At 41.7% G+C, this 24,957-nt stretch overlaps 1 long non-coding RNA gene across 5 annotated transcripts in view; it reads left to right on the top strand.

Annotated features, from left to right (window-relative positions):
• The window catches only part of LOC133504497 (uncharacterized), an 82,180-nt gene that overhangs the window by 37,679 nt on the left and 19,544 nt on the right, over window positions 1–24,957 (top strand). For 2 of the 5 annotated variants that reach the window (XR_009795981.1, XR_009795980.1), the window contains one exon: window positions 6,489–9,066. The exons of 1 other annotated variant lie outside the window; for it this stretch is intronic. This is a non-coding gene — a long non-coding RNA (uncharacterized LOC133504497). Of the gene's footprint in view, window positions 1–6,488; window positions 9,067–24,957 lie in introns of those variants that run through there. 2 more of the 5 variants (XR_009795983.1, XR_009795986.1) reach the window with 2 other exon arrangements.

Raw genomic sequence — 24,957 nt, forward strand, 5'->3', positions numbered from 1 at the left:
CAGGCACGGGGAGAACATTCAAACTCCACACAGGTGGGGCCGGAATTTCAACCCCGGTCGTCAGAACTCTGAGACCAACGCTCTACACCTGTGGTACCATGCCACCCCATTGTAATCTATTGAAAAGTATTTTGCATACCCACACACCCAAACTACGGCTTGCAGCCCTCAGTCTTGTTTGTGAAAAGTTGTACGCCGATCGCCACGTGCGCCGGCAGACTGGGAGGTCCACCGCTGTACATTAGTCACCATTAAGGATCGCCTCCTTTTCCACTCGCCGGTTAAGCAACGCAACAAATCGGCATCACGCTCCACGGCTCAGCATTAATCCTCATGGCGCCGAGGTGGACTCTAATCAATATCCCACCGATAACCCCCGACGCGATACCGGGTCACGCGGGATTTGATTATCAATACACATCCCCGGCGCGGTTCCGCTTTATTACCGTCGCCCGGGACGCGGTGCTCGTACATCAGAAGGTGTAACGTTTGATTTGCGCCGCCCGGCTTCACGGCGAGTCGCATTAATGCTCCTGTTGTATTGTGTCACGCTAGGAAGTGGAAGGCTATCCGCTGTGTGTGCAAGAACGGTCATCTGATGCTTCAAAATAAAGTTAACTGACAGCAACGACACTGTGAAGTCATGTTTAGAATGTTTGCCTCAAGAGTGCTAAGGTTCTGGGTTCGAATGAATTGAGTCAAAAAAATAAAAAGATTCAGAATTCTGATTCTCATAAGTACAAAAGTTAATTATTTTACAATATGTATTTTGATGAACAACGGAAAAAGAACTTGCCTGCATACAAAATGGTTAACTTGCTTCATGGTAGTCCTGAGGAAAGTGTTGCCTCTACTTTGAATCAAAATGTATTTCATTAGCTTTGCTGTGAGTTGAACAATTACTTATAACAACTGAACAATAGACGTGTTTTTTTGTTTTTACTTTACACAGAACATTTTTGCAGTGCCAGAATCTGGTAATTTTTATGCTACCACAAAGACAAAACATATTTGCCAATAATCATTCTTGTGGCCAACACTAACTACTGACTTGGACGTAAGCAGGTGGTCAATACCTCAGCTCGCTCCACATTTTTTTTTTTTTTTAAATATCTCCTCGCCTTTCCCTATTTAACGCAAAGAGTGCTTCGGTGAACGTGTTGAGTGAACGTAAATCTGAGGGATGAGGAAACACTTCAATTATCTTTATGAAAAAGAAGTCAACAGTTGGGTGAACGAATCTTTCGAACAAATCTTTTTAAGGAACTAATTCGAGTGACTCAGTAAACTCAAAAGAACTGCCATCCCCATGACCGATGTTCCCACTTAGCTGCGCACCTGCGCAATTGCGTACTTGTAGCGCACACTCAGCGGACATGAAAACCGATCAAGCGCAGTGAACCACAGCCAGACTTTTGTTTTTTTTTTTCTAAAACATAGCAGTATGCGGTCTCAAACAAGCTGCTGCTCGGTGACACCATGCCACACACTCTACTTCCTTGTTTACCTGACACTGCCCACCTCCTGTTCTTAAAGGGGTACACTCATAATTCCAAACACTGCCCACCACCGGTGCTTTAGTTAGAAACAGTCTGGGCAACGTAGAGCAAAGTCGAGTTAGACATGCTGCTTATGTTTACTCTGGATAATAATGGCAAAAGTTAAAAAAAAAAAAGAAAAAAAAAGATTTGCTGTTGCTTTAATGAATGTCAGAGTATGTGAATAATAATAATAATAATAATAATCAGGATGAAGAAAAAGTGGTGAAACTGGATGTGATTTTCTCTTTTTTGAGTAAAATAGGTCTGGTCTGAAGACAAAGTAGAAAGTACAGGATGAGATGGTGTATAATGTTAAAATTCCACCTTGGCGCAGCTTGATAGAGGATGAAAGCACAGAGAATACAGTGCACAAAAAAATAACTATTTTAAAAATACAACGTATTTTCACTCATAACATTAACCTTAAAACTGTTTGGTAGTATCATTCAGCTTTCAACATGCATTGTAAAGATATTCTGCAAGCAATAATTCAGTTTTACGCCAAGAAAAAGAGATAGGGATATCATTGTGGGCTAAAAATAAATAAATGAAACGACAGTGGAGGCGACATTTCAAGTTTACAGTTCATAGTTGGCTTTGTTTGGTTAGCAATGTATTATTTTGTCTGGTGACATTTTCATTGCAAAAAAAAAATTGTTCTGAAAATTTTCTGATGGTAATGTAAATGCTGTAATCTGAATCTTTTAATGAGGCATGTAACTTCAATCAGAAGACCAATCTGACCACAGTGCAAACACCTGATGTTGCTCACAGTGGTCAAAGGGGGCGCTCACGGGCTTAGCGTGTTTGCTCAGACACATCAAAAATTAGAGGGAACGTTGCCCATCACTAGTTCCAAGATGTCGCTGCACCCCCCTTTTTTTGGCCTGAGGGCCAGAACGGGGCAGTTAGGAAGAATGTCAACATGTGCACTTATGCACACGATGTGCGTTTTTGTTTTATTGGTGCTGCAATTTATTTATTAAGTTAGTTGTCAACATCGGAGCTGAAAGTATGGCAGGTGTTTCATGTATTTATTAGTTAGCTGTCAACATTGGGGCTGACAGAGTCCCAGGGCGCAGCGCGTTGCATTTCATTAGAATGTACATTGCACTTTTACGTGGTTATGACGATAAACTTGACTTGAACTTTGAGCGCCTTCTAAGACCGCAATCAATGGAGATCTGAACTCCGGTTGACTTCATCTCTCTCTCTGTCTTTATTCCATGCCTTGTCATCATCCGCGGAGGTTGAGAAAAATAATTTTTTTTTGACAAAGCAAGGAGCAGAAAGTACAGATGTGTTTTCAAATTTAACTAAGAAGCCATCCGAAAAGTAATACGTGAAAACTGCACCCGCTGCAGCACAGTCGTGAAGTATTTGTGCTTGGTGACTTCCCGCCACCGCCAGGCAGTCTGCAAAATTTCATGAACTTTTGATAGCTCATTAAAAACTGGCACGCCATTATTTACAACACTTGATTCATTCTGCAAAATATACGAGCACTGTGCCGTAATACGCGTCAGCTGTCATTCGGCCAGTACACAGAAATATATCACAGTGGCTGTGTTCAACTCCCCAAAGCTCTGAAGCTTTGTGTCGTCTCAGGGGGGTTTCGCCTATAAAGCCAGCCCCATATTAGCTGTCTATATTCATGATGTGAATGGCTGAGTGTATCCGCGGTGCGAGTGCAGCAAAGAGGAAGACACTTTAAAGGCGCTCCGCTATCTCCCCCAGTCCATTACTGCAGGCTGAAATGGAAGCGTCTGTTGTGTGGAGGATATCAGTTTAAAAAAAAAATTAAAAAAAAAACTTGGCCGACTAAAGTTGGCATCCGTAATTACATTCACATCATATCGTACGATATTTAGAATTTATTTATAAAACTAAATTCCAGTGATGCAAACCCTTCTGATATTTGCCTACAATTTGCCTGATTTGGGCGGTGGAAGTTCCACTGCATTCCATTTTCCAAGCTGCTTATCCTGACAAGGGTCACGGCTAACCCAGCTAACATGCGGTGAAAAGATGATTACACCCTGAACTGGTTGCCAGTTAGTTGCAGGGCACGTATCGACGCCATCACTGAGCGGGAGTGTGTACCACTACACCGCAGGTGTCAAACTGACGGCCCGGGGGCCAGATCCGGCCCACCGCGTGATTTTATGTGGCAAATCCTGTGTATTGACTGCCATGATTTTTGTTCAAATTTGCACCAAAATTTCAAATTGTCATGTCATAAATGATAACATTGAGGTTTTGTGAGCATTTTTGTGTTACCAGACAACAATCGTTGAAAAACCCATTACCCCTGATTTCCCATACCGAAAGTAGTTTATAAATCCCATGTGGAAATATTATGAGGCAGAGATTTTTGTGCTTTCATAGTGATAATGGCTTTCTGAGGGAAACCAGAACTCCAATGTGGCCCGCGACAAAAATGATTTCGACACCCCTGCACTACACCATCAAATACTCGCGTCAGAAGTTGTTACCTGTAATTATACGTATTTGGCACACACATTTCATTTTTAAATAATTCCTAAAAGAAAGATATAAACATGCAGACGCTCCTGAGTTTACCAGAAACCTATTCAAGACTGGCTATGGTTTCAAGTTTCAGTTTTCAAGAAATTGTATTCCGATCAGTTCCATAGCATTAAAATAACAACGCTATTCTAAAGCCCTGGTGCAAGTCACAAGTGGAGGAGGTGAAAAAAAAAAAAAAAAAAAAAAATCGGATTAAGCCTATCAGCCCCTCTAACACCTTGCTGGATGTCGACGGGGAACATTCTCGCGGTGAACACCGAAATGCACCAAAGCGCACCGAAAATAAGGGAATGGCGGACTGGAAATGAGGCATTTTACCCAGAAATGAGTGGAGTGCGGTTCCTCATCTCCCGTTCAGAAAAATCAAATTAAACATTATGTTGCGCTTCTGGAGCTTCTTTTTACCATTCAAAGTATTCAGAAAAGAAAAAAAAAAAGAAAAAATGTTTGCACAGTTTATGTTGTTGTGTTTTGTATGAGCCAGTAGTGTGTGTGCAAAACAAACGTGTGTGCGTGCGCACGTTTGTGCGTGTGGCCAAGATGGACCAACCCCGGGGTGCGTTTATCTAAGCTGACAGAAACAATTTACAGCACTGCCAAATCGCGAATGGGAGTGAAGTGGAGGAGAACCACACAAAAAAACTGCAGAGGGAGCGAGCGTACGATACAGTATGTGGTCCATCTGTAATCAAAATAGTGGACTGGGGGATGAAATTGTACTCCGCCGTTCTCTTGATCTCAAGTCAGCACTTGTGGCACTTGTTGGGAAAAGCATTGACCTGAACAACAGTTAGCCTACGTTCTAGAAATATATTCGAACACCAGCCTAACTTATAACACGATCTTGAAAGTCTAAGCTAGGCTTGACGAATTAATGAATAATTTTAATTTGGAATCCTAACCCTTAGTCGAAACTGCTATTTTAAATCATTAACCCTACTTTGGAAACTTTAAACCTTAATCCTGGCTTGAAACCATCATTTTTAACCTCAAGACGCATTTAATCCAGACCCAGGCATGAAACTGGATTTTAAAAACCTGACTCTGTCTTCGAATCCGAATTTAATCCTTTTTGAAGACCTAACGCTAATTTAAACCCCTCAACCTGGCTTGTTTGAAGGCCTACTTTGAAAACATGACAAAAGTTTGACATCTCTGGCTTGTAAGGTCAGACTTCGAGCCATTGTCAGCAGAGCTTCGTTGTCGAGTATTTAACTATGAATCCCATTCCCTCTTGCATTTTAAAATGTGGTCATACACTATGAGATTACACAGCCTTGTTTACATTATACATGGATACCGCTAGCCCAAAGTGGTCCCCCCCCATCCTACAATGCATTGCGGTCCCCAAAGCAGACAGCACGTTATGCAAAAGATCTTGGCGATTTGACAGTGAGTACACTTTTTCCATCACAATAAAGTGTTTTCTCACTTATTTTGTCATTGTAATGTATTTGTCGTCAACTCCAAACTCATAAAAACAAGGTAAACAAAACTCCGTTCTGGTGCTTTCTATTCATTACAATAAGAAAACATTACCCCAGTTCACCCGAGAAGCGTGTGTAACACAGTTAAAAAATTGCTACAGTTAAATGTTAAAATAAATAGAGCAGCAATTGGATTATATATTTTATTTATTTCAGCCGGCACGGTGGAGCAGCTGGTAAACGTTGGCCTCACAGGGCTGAGGTCCCAGGTTCAATCCCGGACCCGCCTGTGTGGAGCTTGCATGTTCCCCCCGTGGCTGTGTGGGTTTCCTTCGGGCACTCTGGTTTCCTCCCACATCCCAAAAACATGCAACATTAACTGGCCACTCTAAATTGCCCCTAGGTGTGATTGTGATTGCGGCTGTTTGTGTCTCTGTGCTCTGCGATTGCCTGGCAACAAGTTCAGGGTGTACTCCGCCTCCTGCCCGTTGACAGCTGTGATAGGCTCCAGCACTCCCCGCGACCCTCATGAGGATAAACGGCAAAGAAGATGGATGGATGGATTTTATTTATTTAGGTGGGGGAATATTTGTTAAAGTGTGCGCTGAATTTGTCTTCTTTTGGAGGGATTTGTATTTAAATGTGTTTTATTAATTAGTGAAAAGAAATACTTTTTATGTCATTTTATTATTGTAACGTGTGTTGAAGAAGGACAGGAAGTGACGTGTTGAGGAGGAGTTGAGGGGAGAGAGTAAAAAAATAAAGAAGCAGAAAGGAGTGCGAATGACAAGTGGCTGGTTTGAAGAAAAGTTAAGGGCAGACATTTGTCAAAATTGATCGTGTTCGATAAGGACTGTTGACAGTTCAATGGTGATAGTGTGTTGTTTGAGTGGACTACTCAAATCACGTTGTAACGTGGTGGAGTTAGCCGCTAATACAGAGGCTAAGTGGATGCATGGAACTTTGCTAGGACGCTAGCGAGAAGCTAACGGAAGCTAGCGAGGCCTGTGTTGGACCACGAGGAAGAAGACAGGACGAAAGCTTCACAACGGATCAGACTGTGAGGCCTTGGATGATGCTGGACAAGTGGACAACCCTCGACTTTCTTCACTCCTGCCGCTTGAAACACTGCAGGGACATCGGGGTTTGAATTTCTTTAGTTTTGCCGGCTATATTCCTATTTCTGTAGGCCCTTAGCTTAGGTTACCCTAGCTTAGCGCGTGTGTGCACTGTGTACCTGTTATGTTGACTTTATTTGAATGTTTGTTTTGTATACATGTTTTATTTTCCAACCTTTATTTTAAATGTTCCCACTTTTACATAAGCATGTCTATTATTTGACTATCTGCAAGACAGTTAAAAAAAATGGGGAGTTTATACAGTCGCTTGATTGTTTAAATTAGGATAACCTTAACTCTAAGGGGAAATATTTCATAGACATTTTAAAGAGGGAATAAGTGCACAAGTTGTAATCGAAGTTTAGAGTAATTACCATTAAGTAAATTGATTAGTTCCTAATTTTGATTGGGGAAAGAACTCAGGTGAGCCACCTCTCGTCAAAGTATTACACACTAGACCGGGGCTACACGTGGAAAACATTCAAGTAAACCAAGGTTCCACTGTACAGTCATAAAAGGAATTGATTAAACAATTGATATGTACTGTAGGTCTCGCATGAAAAGGCCGTTACGAGCACGGGGGTAAAAGGGTCACCCCTCCTCTCTCTTCCCATCATGGAAAAGGCTACGCGTAGATGATTAAACTTCACTACAACACGGCGAGGAGGGTAAAAAAAAAAAAAGAAAAAAAAAGTGTATTCTGGAGTTTCACATGGTGTGTTGCATAACGGCGCGCCGGAGGGAAAAGGACAGCCGAGCGTGGCATTTCTCTACATCTAGTGCAACATTGGCTTTTGTTTTGTTTTTTTCCCCACGTTAGCCGACTGGCTTCCGTGCAAATGCCGTGACAGCATACAGTACGGTTATGTGGACTCCCCGTTGGTCACACGACTGATCCGGTTCCACGAGCGGCACATTCACATCATCAAAAACACTTTTTGAGCTTTTTTTGTAGACCATTCTTAATAAAACATTTTCATAATAAACAGTGGTACATTGACTCATGACGGGTTTAATTCAATTCCTCAGATACACAGTGCTGTGTTTGGACTGGCACTTGTTAGATATGGCAGAATATATGTGGTCGACCCATATTTGCGGCAAATAGAATTTTAAATATTTAGATAGCAAATCGATATTTCATTCAAACTGACTGTGCTGTTTTAAAGGCAAAAATCTCTACAGCAGTATTCAGTACGTAACAGTAACTCAGTTGCTCCATTTTATTTTTCACTTCCCTCAAGCAGTGCATTAGCCCCTCACAAGGTGTTTTTTTTTTTTTTTTTTTTTTTCACAGGGAAAAAGCCAGTGAGCGATGTGACAACGTTCGAAAATACAGTAGCTTGGACATATATGGAGAGAGCTTGCTGAAATTCTCATCCCAGAAGCGAAAGTGTCCACTTTAAATGAGCGGAAGAAATTGATTTGTTGGTTTTTGAGACTGAAAAATGCGGGCAATCATGTCAATTTTGATCAAGCCCGCGAGCATTTTATCAAGTGCATTCGGTAGGCTATAAAGCAACGGAGAACTACTGGATTTTAATATTATGGCCTTATGAAACATGAAGGATTCAATGACTCTGGTTTCACTTGCATGAAAAAAAAAATGGCTCTAAACCTTACTTTGAAATGCTGACGTTTTCTAGCAACCACAACCCAGGCTTAAAATCTGACTTTGAGACACCAACTCTTGACTTTAAACCCCGATTTCAACTGCCATCCCTAGTTTCGAACCAAAATTCTGAGTTTAAGCATTAATTTGAAACCCTACTTTAAAACCCAACCCTGGCAAGAACCCCAGTTTGTAGCCCCAGCATTGGCTTTAAACCTTGGTTAGAAACCCCGTCCCAGTTGGGAAAATCTTTAAAAACACCGTATCAATGTGTACTTCATATGACAAACCAGAGCGGCACTGTGGACGACTGCTTAGCACATCGGGGAATGTAATTACGTACATTTTGCAATTAAATCATGTAATGTAGTTGCATGGCGGCATACCGGAGCAGCTGTAGAGTGTTTGCCTCATAGTTCTGGGGACCAGGGTTAAAATCCCAGCCGTGCCTGCATGGGTTTTCTCCAGATACACCGTTTTCTCCCACATCCCTAAAACATGCTTTTGCTAGAGACTCTTAACTTTCCCCTAGGTGTGATTGTGACTGTGATTGGTTGTCTGTCTTCATGTGCCCTGCAATTGGCTAGCAACCAGTTCAGGGTGTACCCTGGCTAATACCTGTTGACAGCTGGGAAAGACTCCAGCACTCCCGCGACTCTTATGAGGATAAGCGGCTAAGAAGATGGATTGATGCATTTTCTCGGAAAAAAATGATATCCTCTCAATTTGTGACGTCTGTGATAATTCCTTCCCTTTATTCCAGTTTGTTTTTCTGTGGGATTTTTCTGATGATTTTGCCTTAATAAATCAGTCCTTGTCATTCCCCTGTTGATCTGTCTTGAGACAGTTTTTTTTTTTTTAAACAAACTATTTTTTTCATTTGTTATTGCCTTTCATCTCAGGTCTCAGCTCAAGAACAAAGACAATACAAAATTCATAAAAACGGATGTTCAGTAAATGTAATTCAGTGTGGGCTTGCTTTAACAAGGCAATTTAAGCGCTCACACGTCTGTTTCGCAGCGGAAATACATAGAGAAAAAAATGGAAAAATGGTTTTATTAATGCGTTTCAGTCACACATGAGACCTTTGGGCCGCCACTAGAAGAACAATGTGACAGGAATCTCGCCCGGTCTCCCGACGGAGGACCGGCAAAGATGTTTAAATGAACATTTGATGAAATCGGTAACGTGAGATCTGAGATTTTTACTCCTTCATTTGTGTCCCTCACCAGCTGCGGTCTTCGGAAGTGAATCCTTTCTTCGCGTTTGTTTATCACAAAGCCCAAGGCGCTCGCTGGCCAAAACCGGAAAGTGCTGACAATGTCTTTTTGTGAAGGAAAGCAACAAACTGCTCTCTGTGTTGCCGACAACAAAGTTAGAATAGGCTATTAAGTTTTACTGTATGATGAAAAAAAAAGCCCCATGACAAAATTCTCAATTTCTAAAATGCCAATAAAGCACAAACTATTGTTGAGCAGCAGTATACAGGGGAAAGAGCAATTTTTGTCCCAAAGCTTCTTGCAAGAAGTTTTAATCACCAATCCAGATCACGATGGCATTTTCGTCGCAACTTGTGACGGAGAGCCCTGCTACTCCACACAGGAAATAGAAGACACTGCCAGTTGTTGCCAGACAGAATACTTGGGGCAAATCCATTTTTGCCCCAAATCACATTTCCCCATAAAAAAAAAAAAAAAAAAAAACATGACTGTGATCAATGTTCCGTCTACTTTTGGACTTGTCTAAGCAAACACACTAAGCACACGAGCGCCCCCTTTGACCACTGTGAGCAACATCAGACGTATGCCCTGTGGTCAATCAGTGTCATCCATTGAAGTTACATGGCTCATTAAAAGGTTCAGATTACATTCCCATCACAACATTTTTAAGAACAGTTTTGTGTTTTTGTTAACTTACACTGAAAATGTCAACAAACAAAAAAATACATGACAATTCAAATACATGCAAGCCAACGATTAACTGTAAATTTGAAATGTCACTTCCAACTTTGTCCCATTTTTTTTTAACCCACAATGATATCCCTGTCTGTTTTTCTTAGTGTAAAACAGAATTATTGCCTGCAGAATATCTTTCGCAATGCATGTTGAAAGCTGAATGAAGCTCCCAAACAGTTTTAGAGTTAATGTTATGTTGCCTCCTATATTTCAAATACAGAATTAGCTTTTTGGGCACTGTATTGTCTGTGCTTTCATCCTTAATTTTAACATTATACACCATCTCATCCTGCACTTTCAACTTTGGCTTCAGACCAGACCTTTTTTACTGAAAAAAAGAGAAACTCTCATCCAGTTTCACTACATTTTCTTCCATTATTCACATACCCCAGTGTTTGTAGTTATGCGTGTACCCCTTTAAAATGGAGGGGGGCGGTGTCAGCAAAATAAAGAAGTAGCATGTGTGGCCCGGTGTGCCCGAGCAACAGGTCTTTGTGAGAGCCAGTGTGCTGCCATGTTAAAAAGAAAGAAAAAAAAAAAAAGATGTTAAACGTAGTTCACCGCACTGGATCTGATTTTCTCTGCACTAAGAGTGTGCGACAAGTGCACAAATGCGCAGTTGCGCAGCTTAGAGGGAACATTGGCTGTGATACTCCCTGTACGGTTTACGTAGTAATACATGGCAGAGAAAGGAAATGTTTACACTTTTACTATTTACTTTAATAATTCACTAAGTTGTTCCCATTGGAACTTGGAACATTCAAAAAAACTTTAGCTACACCAAGAAGAATTAAGATCACTTTGCCGCCTTTATGGTAACTCAAAGAGGTGCTCAAGTGTACCACACAGCAAAGAAAGGATGTGTTTGCACCCTCACGTTGCTAGACAGAATACATAGGGCAGATCAACTCTTGCCCCAGACCCATTTCACAAAATAGAATACGGTAGTCAGATTTGTTTCCTTAGCAACTGTCTTGTTGGTAGGTTTCATATGTTGAGCAAAACCATTTTTGCCTCATTTCTCATTTTAGAAAATGAGATGCACTAATCAAGGGTACCTGATTTTTGCCGACCATTGGGCAGTGGAGGCTGATCCCCCACACAGCTGAGAAGGGAAATATTTCCACTGACGTTTGTTGCCAAGTAAAATATGTCGGGACGATACATTTTTGGACCAGAGGTCATTTTAAGAAATAGAGGGGCAATGAGACTAACTCTTTTGTTTCCCTGGTAAGCTGGGGCATAATGTTACACTGCCCCACACTGCCACTTTTTGCTAAGCAGAGTAGATAGGACAGATACATTTTTGCCCCAAAGCTCATTTTAAAAGATATAGAGTATTGCTACTGTAATGCCTATTTTGACGTTGGATCGTTGCTCTAAAGCAATTTTTCACTCAACACAGGTGCAGGCAACATTTGCTGTAAACTTGAGCAAATACCTCAAACATGTTCACAAGAAAGAGACAGATGGCGCGGCTAAGCTGATGATGCCTTCAGGGTCCGTAAAGACCGATCCCATTAGCCTACACCAAGAACATGAAATGAAACACTTCTTGTTTCGGTTTAAAAAGTAAGTACCGGTACATAAATCTCGAGAAATATTTATTAAGAGTAGCACCCAGAGGAGCATCTGCCTGCAAAGCGCTGCGTCCTTTTATTTCCCAACACATCAACAAGTAATGTGTTTATGTTGATAAAAGGTGGGCAGCAACCACTTAAGTACTCATCTTAGTGTCGGTGGTCTTTTTTCTATTTATTTCCAACAAAAATGGACTTCAAGCACACAGAGAACAAACACGGTTTGTGATTGGTTGGGAAATGTCACCACTGAAATCAAATTATAGCTTGTAAGCAGCCGTAGCAACTTACAAAACAATTGTGTCATCCAAGTGGGGGTTACATCTTACTTCAATGACAACTGTAACTAAGTGGGATATGTGGGGCACCGTCGTTGACACCCAGAAGCCCGTTTTTTTTTTTTTTTTAACAGACTATGAACATGCAGATTGTCTGAAGAAAAATTTTTTGCAAGGATAATTTTGGATTTTTCCAAGGTAAAATTGTCACGTTACGATACTAAACTCAAAGGTTCACGAGAAGCCATATGTTAACAAGCAAAGGTTTGCCGCACACTGTCGCTTTTCTACTGAGCAAAAATGAATTTAAAACCGTTTATGCAGCCGATAGCTCACTTTGCGCACACGATTTTCATCCATCCATCCATTTTCTGAGCCACTTATCCTGACGAGGGTCGCGGGAGTGCTGGTGGCAATCCCAGCTGTCATCGGACAGAAGGCGGGGGTACACCCTGAACCGGTTGCCAGGCAATGGCAGGGTACATGGAGACCAACAAGAGTCGCACTCACAATCATATCTAGGGGCAATTTAGAGTGTCTAATTAATGTTGCATGTTTTGGTGATGTGGGAGGAAGCCAGAGTGCCCAGAGAAAACCCACCAAGGCACAGGAAAAACATGCAAACCCCACACAGGTGGGGGCGAGAACCTCTCCGTGATTTTCATCCATCCATCCATTTTCTTCACCGCCTATCCTCACAGGGGTCGCGGGGAGTGCGGGAGCCTATCCCAACTGTCAACGGGCAGGAGGCGGGGTACACCCTGAACTGGTTGCCAGACAATCGCAGGGCACATAGAGACAAACAGCCGCACTCACAATCACACCTAGGGGCAATTTAGAGTGTCCAATTAATGTTGCATGTTTTTGGAATGTAGGAGGAAACAACAGGTGCCTCAGATAACCTTAAAATGTCCATTTATGAGTTAAATAGGTTTACAGCTTTGAATCAACGAATATTGAAAGAGAAAAAAATATATTCATGGCGTCCATCCATCCATCCATCCATGGATTTTCTGTGCCGCTTATCCTCACAAGGGTCGCAGAGGAGGCAGGGTACACCCTGAACTGGTTGCCAGCCAATTGCAGGACACAGAGACAAACAGTCGCGCTCACAATCACACCGAGTGGCAATTTAGAGTGTCCAATTAATGTTGCATGTTTTTGGAATGTGGGAGGAAACCCCAGTGCCCAGAGGAAACTCACGCAGGCACTGGGAGAAAATGCAAATTCTACGCAGGCGGGTTGGGATTCAACCCGGGACTTCAGACCTGTGAGGCCAACGATTTACCAGCTGCCCCACCATGCCGCGTCCATGACTTTCAATGTGTTTTAAAATATTTTTCTCAAAAAAAGTAGTAATTTCAAGAAGATAGCCTTTTTTTTAAACAAAGGTGTAGTAGAGTACTCATATATTAATATCATTTGAGAAATTATGACATTCCTCATTACCTTTGACCTCAATGAAAAAAAAAATTCTTGAAAAATATGACTCGCTTCGTGCAAGTTTACCACTTTTTCCTCTGACAAATTAGATCTTTACATTCCATTAAAAAAAGAGGCTTTGGGGCATAGATAACAGTGCCGTACACTTTCTACCTTGCAAGAAATGCCTACTCAAAAATAAATGTATGTTGCTACATCGACTAACTACCAACAATTTAATTTGAGCGGTGACAAAGCAACACAAAGGACAATGTTTGCTGTCTTGTCTTTCTGTCAGAAGTCCATTGTCGTTGAAAATTATTATAAATGTCTTGAACGCCTCACGAGGCAGAAAACTCACTGAAAATCTTGTGCAGACACTGCAGGGAAAATGATTTCAAATGACTTGAGGAGGCGTAAAGCAAAGCAAATGTATTTGTCAAGCGCATGTCATACACAAGCTACCTCAATGCGCTTTACGTGATTAAAAGCACTTAAATAGAACCAAAAACTTGTGGACTACTTCTACAAATTGTGGACTCCTGTCACAGATCTATCGAATAAATTAGTAAACAGTTCTGCCTTAATTTTTTTGGTTGTTGTAATGATAAACATTTTGCAAACGACATTGCAACCCCCTTGCTCTGGTCTTTGGGGGTTCTGGGACCCAAGGTTGAAAACCAATGCGGTAGATTGTGTGTGTGTGTGTGTGTGTGTGTGTGTGTGTGTGCGTGTGTGTGTGTGTGTGTGTGTGTGTGTGTATAAAAAGCCAATGACTGCCATTTGTCCTGGAGAAACAATCCAGTAGGATTCTTTTAGTGCACATTGCTTCTTTTGTTCTCCTCAGGTGGGATGTGACTGTTTTTTTGCCTCCCCCACCCCTCGCATCTTTTCCCGTCTTTGCCGCAGCATGTCCCTCACCACCCCTCCGCAGGAGGCGAGATAAGGTAGCGATGGAAAAGCTGTGATGAAAACTGAGTCTGGCGGCGAAGGATCACGGTGGGCAGCGCCGTTCGATCCTTCCCCGGATTGTTCTGCCAAAGCTTTTTATCTTACTTCCACCAAGGAGGTTTTAACTTTTGTTTATGGTTCTGTGACATTTTCCTTGATTTCTCAAATCGGGACCGAGCCTTTTCATAAATAAGAAAAAAAAAAAAAACAATTGACACCCCCCTAAACTGTTTGTAAAGATTTACAGTGTGTCTTTGCCCATTCGCAGTTCACCGTTCGCAGCCCCAAATATTTGCGGATTTTGGCCTCCCAATTGGTTTTTAAATTTACCTATAGTAAAGTCACATATTTTAATGACAGTTAAGGTCTTAAATTCTCTTCTAAATAGACGAGGCGCCACATTAAACAAGCATTACAATCTGGTGCACTTTATGTGCACACTGAGTTCCAATATTTGCAAATGTTGTTGTGACTTGTCCAACAAAAATCACTTAAACACACTGGTTACACTGTTAGCATGCATGCTAGCAAGTGTTTTCGCGTGTATTTAAGCTACCATATGATGGCACTCATGAAGCAGTGAGTAACAATTTCATTTCACATCTGTAAGCAGACCCCCACTCCCCAAGAGGGGTTGCGTCATGAAGGGCATCCGGTGTAAAAATTATGCCAAACAAATATGAGCGTTCATCTGAGATAACACGCTGTGGCGACCGCAAACAGGACAAGCCGAAATAAAAAGAAGAATAAGCAGGCACGCACTGGAAAGGAGAGGAATGAAGATTAGCCAAAGTAAAACAGAGTATATGTGCATGAATGAGAGGGGCGGTGGGGGGAAGAGTGAAGCTCCAAAGAGTAGAGATAGCGAGGGTGGATGACTTCAAATACTTGGGGTCAACAAAACGGGACAATGGAAAGTGTGGTAAGGAAGTGAAGAAACGGGTCCAAGCGGGGTGGAACAGATGGCGGAAGGTGTCTGGTGTTCGATGTGACAGAAGAATCTCCACTGAGATGATGGGCAAAGTTTGTAAAAACAGTGGTGAGGCCGGCCACGATGTACGGATTTGAGACGGTGGCTCTGAAGAGACAACAAGAAGCAGATCTGGAGGTGGCACAAATGAAGATGGTGAGGTTCTCGTTTGGAGTGAACAGGTTGGATAGGATTAGAAATTAGCTCAATAGAGGCACAGCCAAAGTTGGATGTTTTGGAGACAAGGTTTGAGAGAGCAGACTTCAATGGTTTGGACATGTCCAGAAGCGAGAGAGTGAGTATATTGGTAGAAGGGTGCTGAGGATGAAGCTGCCGGGCAAAAGAGCGAGAGGAAGACCAAAGAAAAGGTTGATGGATGTTGTGAGGGAGGACATGAGGACAGTGGGTGTTGCACAAGATAGGCTTAGATGGAAAAAGATTACACGCTGTGGCGACTTCTAACGGGACAAGCCGAAAGGAAAAGAAGAAGAAGATCTGTAAGCAGAAGAAGCTTACAGTGGGTAGCCAGGTCATTACTGATGATGCTGTTCACACTCACGGTGTCACATCGAAACTAAAATGATCACACCACACCAAACACAATAACATAACTAACAAATAATACAACAAAAGAATGACTATAAATAAAAATAAAAGCAAAGAAAGAGCAAGCTCATTCTTTGTCCTACTCATAGGGTACCAAACAGCCAGCTGTATCAATAAAAGCGTGCTCTGACAAAGATCAGCATCAAATAAAGAAACGTTTGGTGTGTGTGTGTGTGTTTTTTTTTTTTTCTTAAGGGAGATTGACTGGCAACAGTGGAAGAGGGGGGTCGGAGGTAGGCGCGGGGTGGGGGCAATGGCAGCTGTGGACTTCTAATCCATGTTGACCTCCTCTTATCACACACCGCCAAGGTCAAGAGTCTAATGAGGACGGGCCCCCGTTTGAGCAATTAAGCAGAACTACCTTGTTTCAGGGGCAAGCCGACTGAGCTAAAGGTGGGGGGTGGGTGGGGATGCTAAGGAACTAAAAAAAAAAAAAACATTGTTCTCTTCCCTCCTCCTCCCTGGTAAAAACAAACACGGCTTGAGGGGGCAGGCAACGCTGCAACAGTGACACTCGGTGGTAGAGACGCTAACCGGTTAGACCCAAAAATTACTAGACTGGAGCAAATGGTGATGCTCCAGTCTTGCCGCTTTCAATGCGAGTCTAGTTACTTCCTGTGTATACACTAAACCTCCGCCTAGTCGCAGTCGGCTATTTCCTTGTTGACATTCGGCTATTGCAGATTTAGGGCTAAAATACATCAGTAGACAACAGGTGCATTTTTTAAATGAACAACTGAGGTCAGGTTGGACAGAAAGATGAGACGACATCTTGTGTGAGTTTCGGACGTTTTCCGCAATTTTAGAGATGTATTTTTCCACAGCAATTGGGTTGAATTCTGAATTGCCTGATTTTCTGAAAACCCTTTGACTTGGTTTGATCAGTTTTCCCGGGGATTTAGGTCGACTTCCACGTAGCATGCACTCAGGGTTATTCAACTTTGTTGGAAATTGGCTTTACTTCCCAAATGTAATTACTGAATATTCTGGTTGACGTGAATTTGATGAAATGAGAGCTGAAGGAAGTTTCAGAAGATTTGGTTTGACTCTGGAATTATTAAAGGTCAGAGACATTCAACTTTCTAGAAGATTTAGCTTGACTATTGTTTTATAATTCACAAAGATTCTGGTTGACAACCTTGAGCCCTTTTCAACTTTGCCAAAGAGATTGGTTGACTTTTGAATTTTACACCTTCAGGGTTGTTTGAGTTTCTCAAGGATTCTGCTTGGCTTCCAAATTGTAATTCCCAAAGATTCTGGTCAACTTCCAAATTGTATCACCTCAGAGCCATTCGCTATTCCTGAAGATTTTGCTGGATAGTCTCAGGGATGACCAACTTTTCGAGAAGATTCTGCTCGTTTAAAGAACTGTACAAAGTCGACTTACAGACCGTAATTTCTCCTTAACATCTGAGTTGTATGACCTCGAGCCTCGCAGAAAAAAAATGACAAACTTCCTGCTGCTGTTTGGTTTGTGGGACTTCAACATCTCTCATTATTAACTGTGATCCAACTTCGGACTCCAGACAGTTTTGCGAGCTAAATGATTCATCAGTTCATCAAAAAGTAAGCGCTCCATTAATAAATCTTGTTAATGATTAATTGAAGAACTAAATATCTGCAAAAAGAGGGGATCAAATAACACGTTGTGAGAGGGAGCTGCTAATGAAGTTATGCTGTGCAATAAATTGTTGATGGCTCACAGTTCATTTATAATACTACATGCATTTAAATGTGACTTTTAGTACGCCACTGTTTTATTTGTTGTTGCTTTGGCTCTTATAGACCCGCAAGCGAATGCTGGTAAAGACATTAAGGGTGTCGGGCCATCTTTTGCTTCTCTTTTTGGGGACGATCACTTGAGGAGAGTTAATTGTCAAAATAGAAACATTATGGCTCTTTAATGGTATCAATTTCGAGGGTTGATATTTTGATGAACTCCTACTAGGGAGTTAACCCAAATGAGCCACCAATCAGAAGCAGCTGTCCTACACTGGTGGCACCCACTAAATTGATAAATAAATATGGCCAGCAAATAAATTGCCAAGTTTTTTGGCTTACGCCATCTAGGTCTCAAAGTTGGATCATCATTCTGAGCTGTTGCCAGAAAAAAATTGAGTGGGAGTTACTATGTACTTACGGGAAGTATTTACAGAGCTGAAATGACATTCTCTAGAACGTTGATGATCTTCCATAACTTGACAAAAATATAAATAAATAGTAGTAAATGACCGGAAGAGGACACTTACAGTAAGTACATTTTTTAACATACCAATTGATTACTTTAACTATCTTTATCAGTAACCAAGTGGGTATATCCATCCATTTTCTTAGGCGCTTATCCTCACAAGGGGGACGGGGAGTGCTGGAGCCTATCCCAGCTGTCAACGGGCACGAGGCGAGGTACACCCTGAACTGGTTGCCAGCCAATTGTTGGGCACATGGAGACAAACAGCCGTGCACTCAATCACACCTTGGGGCAATTTAGAGTGTTCAATTAATGTTGCAAGTTTTTAGGATTGGGAAAGAAACAGGAGTGCCCGGAGAAAACCCACGCAGGCAGAGGGAGAACATGGAAACTCCATATAGGCGGGTCCGGGATTGAACCCGGGACCTCAAAACTGTGAGGCAAATGCTTTCCAGCTGATCCACCATTCCACCCCAAGTGTGTATATTCTTTATTTATTGTTTGTCGTCTCATCTTCTTCCTACACTTGACATTTCTTCCTCTACCCATTGATCCCTTGATCGACTGATCCATTGATTGACATTTCTGAGGTAACAGCAGCAGCGTGTGGCCGGGCTAAATGCTCAAACCTTTTAGAAGCTTAGTGGCTCAAAATACAGGAGCTAAGTTCTAATACGTTCCCTGAACTCGAGTGGAATTTCAATTTGGACGCTGACTGCTCAGAAGTATAATTTACTGCTAATCCCTTCCTATTCTGTCACTCAGGCTAATCAGCGCTAGCGCAGCACACACTTCCCGGCTCACGCTTACCTATGAGCAGCTCACCTGATGTCTTAGCATCCTGCTGATGAGTTATATTTTATATTAAGACTTTCAGTTTCCCTTTAAAAAAAAAAAAAAAACTGCAATGATGGACATGAAGGTCTTTTTGCCCAAGTTTTTTTCTGATTGAAAAGTTGAGGCAAAACACAAGACTTTTGCCAGTGGAGAGCGAACACCTGAAGGGAAGTGACGTGCAGCCAAAAGAAAGTCTCAAGTCTTAACCTTCAAGTTTTAAGCAAGTTACAGTGGCTAAAATCCATCAAATGACGTTTGAGGTCGTAGTTGGTGTATCTCTCATCTTTGTGTTGCAAGCCTTGCATGTTTACAATTTCTTTTTATTTTATCAAAGGCACAATCCTTGTCAAAGAGTCATGTCGTTCAGATTTAGGTCAGGAATCGTCGCATGAATACCAAGTAAAAGTCAAGCGGAGTCTGTCGTAATTTCAAAGTTTTAAAATTGGTGACTTAGGTATGACTGGAGTCAAGTAATGTGGGGAAGACAATCCATCCAAACTGCATGCGTTTCTTGTCAAGGCAACAAATGTCAATGTGTTTGGTTGGCGCTCATCATTTCATTAAGATTCATCCTCGGGGCTTTGCGAAGGTCTTCACAAAATGTCATCGCGGTCGTTCTTGGCTGTCCGACTGCGACATCCTGGAGAAAAGATGATCTCGCAGTGTAGAAACTTGCTCCAAAGAAGAGCTCAATTTTAAGAACATACAGGAAACCCCAACCATCCGCTAGGGATAACAACCAAGTCCTGCTCCTAATAGTGAAAAATGCAATTGAGGCCCCCACAAAAGGGGGGGAGACGAGAAATTTAGATAATTTGAATCAGTGGTTCTCAAGTACCACCAAAGAAAAAAATATATACCTAAAGTAGGGGTGCCCAGACTTTTTTACCCCAAGATCTACTTTTCAAACACGTCGGGGGGGGTGATGATGCTCACAAACCGTTTTAAGGTTAATGTTATGTTGCCTCCTATGTTTAAAATACAGAATTAGCTTTTGGCGCACTGTATCGTCTGTGCTTTCATCCTCGATCAGGCTGCACCAAGATGGAATTTTAAAATTACACACCATCTCAACCTGCACTTTCTAGTTTGGCTTCAGACCAGACCAAAAGAGAAAATCTCGTCCAGTTTAACCACTTTTTCTTCTATTACTCACATACTCCGACAGTCATTGCATCTTAAAACAACAGCATTTCTTTTTTAACTTTCTCCATTAATATCGAAAGTAAACATAAGCAGCATGTCTAGCTAGTCTTTGCTCTACGTTGCCCAGACTGTGTTGCTAATTAAAGCAGCAGTGGTGAATGCTGTCATTATAAAACACATTGATGGGCTGCATAAGTACTATAACATTTGCAATTATGTGTATGTCTTTAAAAGCGGGTGGAAGGGTGGAAGGTAAACTAGGAAAAAGAGTGTGTGGCGGAGCAGCGGTCGTTGTTAGAGAGTTCGGTGTGCTGCCTAAAAGAAACCAGTGGCTTCTTCTTTTCATTTTTTACAGTACGTAGGTGAATCGTGCCATTGGATGTAGCAACAAGTCATCCCTCACTCATTGAATCACATTGCAAAATGCCACAAACTGAATAGCTGTACGTTATGCTTTCAATTTGCATTGGATTATTATTTTTTACAGTATCTGCGAAGGGACTGCATCAGCGGTGCACAATTGCGCACGTAGAGGGTACAAGACTGCCTGATCGCGATTGACGCATTGAGCACCCCTGTCCTAAGGGTTGAACAAAAATGAGACATTTTATTACAAAAGTATATTTGTTATTATTGTAAGCCACTGTAACATTATCCAGTTTTATTATTGACACTCCACTTAAATATTGGAAAATAAAACTGTGCACTTAATGATTCAAATCATATGTTTGCACATAAAAGTGAAATATAAATTATCCATTCATCCATTTTCCAAGCCGCTTATCCTCACAAGGGTCGCAGGATTACTGGACCCTACCACAGCCAACCTCAGGTGAAAGGCACATTACACCTTCAACTGGTTGCCAGCCAGTCGCAGGGCACATATGAACACCATCACTGCGCGGTCATTTATCATAGCTCCCTGCACCAAACTCAGGGGTGTGTACCACAGCACCATCAGTGACGCAAATATAAATATCTAAATAAAAGTTTTAAAAATATTATTTTAAAGAATAAAGATGAAAGTAATGTACAGTACTAAAAAGTGAAATGCAACTGAACTTGAGCGGCAATTTTGTCGCATACGATTAGCTTTAAGAGTCACCGATTTATATCATAGACATTCCACATACTATTATCCTAAAATACTATCATTTAAAACATCTTACACATTTATTCAAAACAAATGGCTTATAGATGTGTTTTAGAAAAATCTCACACGAAGCACACGTGCATGTAGCCATAGCAACCCGTAAAAATAGCAATCAAGCATTAATGAGATTTGTTCATTGCCCTGATCTTTTTAATAGCCCCTCAGTGTGTTAAAGTTCGCATTTTTGATGCCAATATATTCATTTACTCCAAATTGATGTGATTTTTTTAAATAATTATCAGCCATCTTGACTACTATTAATCATATCAACCCTGAAAAAATCAATCGTTGTACCGCTACTTCGAACATTTAAGATTTAGTGCTTCAACATCCTTGACAACAATTACTACCTCCCAATTAGCCACGGCCTCTTAGAAAATCGCTGACAAAAGGTTACGGAGGAAAAAGAAAACCCATCAAAACTCCAAAAGTCAATTTATGAATAGTGAACTGTGACTAGCTGGTAGTTCACTACATTGTCGGTTTGTGTGGTTGCAGCGGTTGTGGTTTACGACTTCAATGCAACATACTGAGAGCTTTTCCTAATAATGCAGCTAAACTGCAAAGCCTAAACATGAAAAGGAACTCTTGTAGTGTTGTAGTGCTGTCGTTTTTGTTTTGTTTTGTTTTTTTTGGGTTTTTTTTTTGGGGGGGGGCATGTCTGTTCTGCTTGCTCATACTGTATTGCCGTCGCCTCAAGCGTCATATCTAGCTGTGAGAAATGTGCGCAAGTCCTCTTCCATCTACCATGCCCGACACATTAGTTTTGCATATTGCCGACTACTCAGCAGCCACGAATGCGTCGATTCACGGGTGGTCGTTTGCATCGGGGACTAATCCAAACCGCGGGCGCTCTCCCCGTGGGGCAAGAGATGTTGAATCCCAGCAGCCTCCTAACATCTGTGAAGATTTGAAAATATGGACTGAAACGTTCCACAAAGACATCATCTTGCAACTTGGCAGCTGTGGCTGCAGTCGAGGTGTTTTGAATGAAGGCCTGGTGGGTCTCCACAGGAATGACTCGACTATAGAGCACGTGCACCGAAGTCACATGACTGGCCATACTGCCGGCAACGCATGGCTCAATGCTAAATTGGTTGGAGACAACACGGAAATACGTCTTGTAGCACGACGCCCAGAGTTTTGTCCGATACCGTTAAGATTTAGAAGGCGATAATAAATGAAGATATGTGGAAAAATGAGATACTTGGCATAGAGGACCCAGAAATTGGACAGTTAAGCCGCTTCCGCTTGTCTTGGACAACTGGATCTAGACATGGATCCGGTGAGTCAGTCGTCGAAATTTACACAGAAGAGTTTGAAAGCGTACAAAAGTCTGGATGCATACAAATGCTTCGTTGCTGGATATGCTCTCAACGGGGACACGGCTCGCGAACACGGAAGTGTGTTTGGTTACAAGTTAACCTTTGCCAAAATCTATCAATGTTTTCAGATAGTATTCAATACAAATACCAATATTTGAATAAATGACCCCCCCCAAACTCGTATTCATTAACTATGATTAGGGAAAAAAAAAAAAAAAAAAAAAAAAAAAAGAGTACAAGCAAGTCGGCTCCTCCGTACACGAATCATGTTGTGGCCACACGTTAACCTACGTAAACCTCTGTGTGACCGACAGTTGATTTTCTTTTTTTAAATACGCATTGGACTCATTTGAGAACAATGCATGTTTAAAAGAAAAAAAAACAAAACATCTGTCGGGGAGAGGTTGGCCGCTACACGCTTCCGTGTATGTTGGAGACGACTCACTGTCATTTTTTTTTTTTAACGCATTGTTCTCAAATGAGCCAATTTGGCATCAGAAATACTTCTTGGTAATTTGAGATTGAGAAGAATAATTCCCACCTGAAATGAAGCGATCGTTACAGGGGTCGTCGTGTGTATTTGGTTGGTCACCATCCATCATGTTTAATTGCCAAAATCCATTGATCTTTTCTTGTCTTTTCAGATGGTATTCGATAGAATGATCTCTTTGAATATCTGTCGCATCTGTTGTGACAACCAACAGCACAAAAAGTCTCGGCCGTTGTGAATATTCTGCCCCGGTTCAATGTCCCCCCCCCACACTGTCGCGCAGCTCTTTTTGACCGGTAATATGGACCCTTGAAAATGGCGACGTCACGTGAACGAGTTCTATAGCTAGTTAGCAGTACGGTTTTTAGTTTTTCGTGGCACAAGTCGTGAAGGATCCCTTGGAAACTGATCACCCATGTACCACGTTTTGACATTATTTTGTCACTATGTTTTGTTACTATGTCATAACGGAGCTAAGTTTTAATTGATGTTACAGTCTTTGCTGCATGTCCTGACTGGCTATTGTAATGGTTCCCCCCACAAAATGGGTGTGATAGGAGGAACACTGCCGTGGTAGCACAAGTCTTTCAACCCAAAAGATTGTGGTTCAAATCTGAAAATTAGAGGTCAGAAAGGCATAAAGTGAATGCGATGATTGGCATACGGGTTGCTTTTTGCCAGGAAACCTGATCACATCTAGAATGGGGAGAAGACAAAAAACAAAGCCTGCCCTCGATTTTTGTATGCACCCTTCCAGACCCTCAATTGGACCAAACCAATTTCGGGATTGAACTGGGTCAGATGTTCTTTTGCAGTGGCGGCATTTCAGTTTTCAACTTGCATTTGTTTGCCTCTGCCCTTTTATGTCACAGTTGCACTTGTTTTGGCAACTCTTTCGTCTCCGAGCGTCAAACCTCCAGAATTAACGCTTTATATACAGAGAGGCTCGCTAGCGCAGAAACAAAGCAAACAGGCGCTCGCTGCTTCCGCTAGCTCTCCCCGCTTCCTCTCTTCCCTCAGCGGAAACCTTGAACCAGTTTATTAGCGTCCCAGATGAACGGCGGCGGTTGTGAGATTTGAATAAGCAAACAAACAAAGATCCAAGCGAGGGCGGGCTCCAGACACTCTCGTTGCGGCGCGGGGCTGGCGTTTGCCGCGTAATGATGTGCAAATAGCTGGCTGCTGAGATAAAATTCAAAAGCTGCTGTTGTAACCTCATGCAGGGGGTCTGCGAGAGTCCAAGGTCTTCAAGTCAAAATCGCATGCTAACAGATGATATTCGGGAGAGTGAATTATAAATATTAGCTTCCTAATTAAATTACTCTGTGACGGCTCAGCGGGGCATGTAATTGATGAATGGTTTTCCTGGAGAGTCTAGAGGGTTTTCTAACCTTTATTGAGCCGAGGCACGTATTTTACATTCTTAAAAAAAGAAAACCGAACAGCCCACCGGCAAACAAAAACGTCACAAAAACTACAGTATATACACTGAAATAATGATGATGATGTCACAAATTAATTGACTTACTTTGTTAAATCTGGGCCCATTTTGTTAAGATACTATAGAAGAAAAAAAATAGCATTTCGGGATTGTGCGTTGACAATTTTTTTGGGAGTGGCAGACATATTGGCCATTATCTGCTGAAAGATAATGTTTTGTGCACTGACCAAACCCATATCTCATATAAAGGTGCAGTCATCATTGGTTTATGTTCATTGCAGGCCAACCCCGCAATAGAAAAAAATCTGAAAAATGGTGACCAAATATAAATTGTTTCATTTAACATTAATTCATTTTGCAACATTAA

Source organism: Syngnathoides biaculeatus, chromosome 8 (assembly GCF_019802595.1).
Source record: "Syngnathoides biaculeatus isolate LvHL_M chromosome 8, ASM1980259v1, whole genome shotgun sequence".
Classification (NCBI taxonomy): domain Eukaryota; kingdom Metazoa; phylum Chordata; class Actinopteri; order Syngnathiformes; family Syngnathidae; genus Syngnathoides; species Syngnathoides biaculeatus.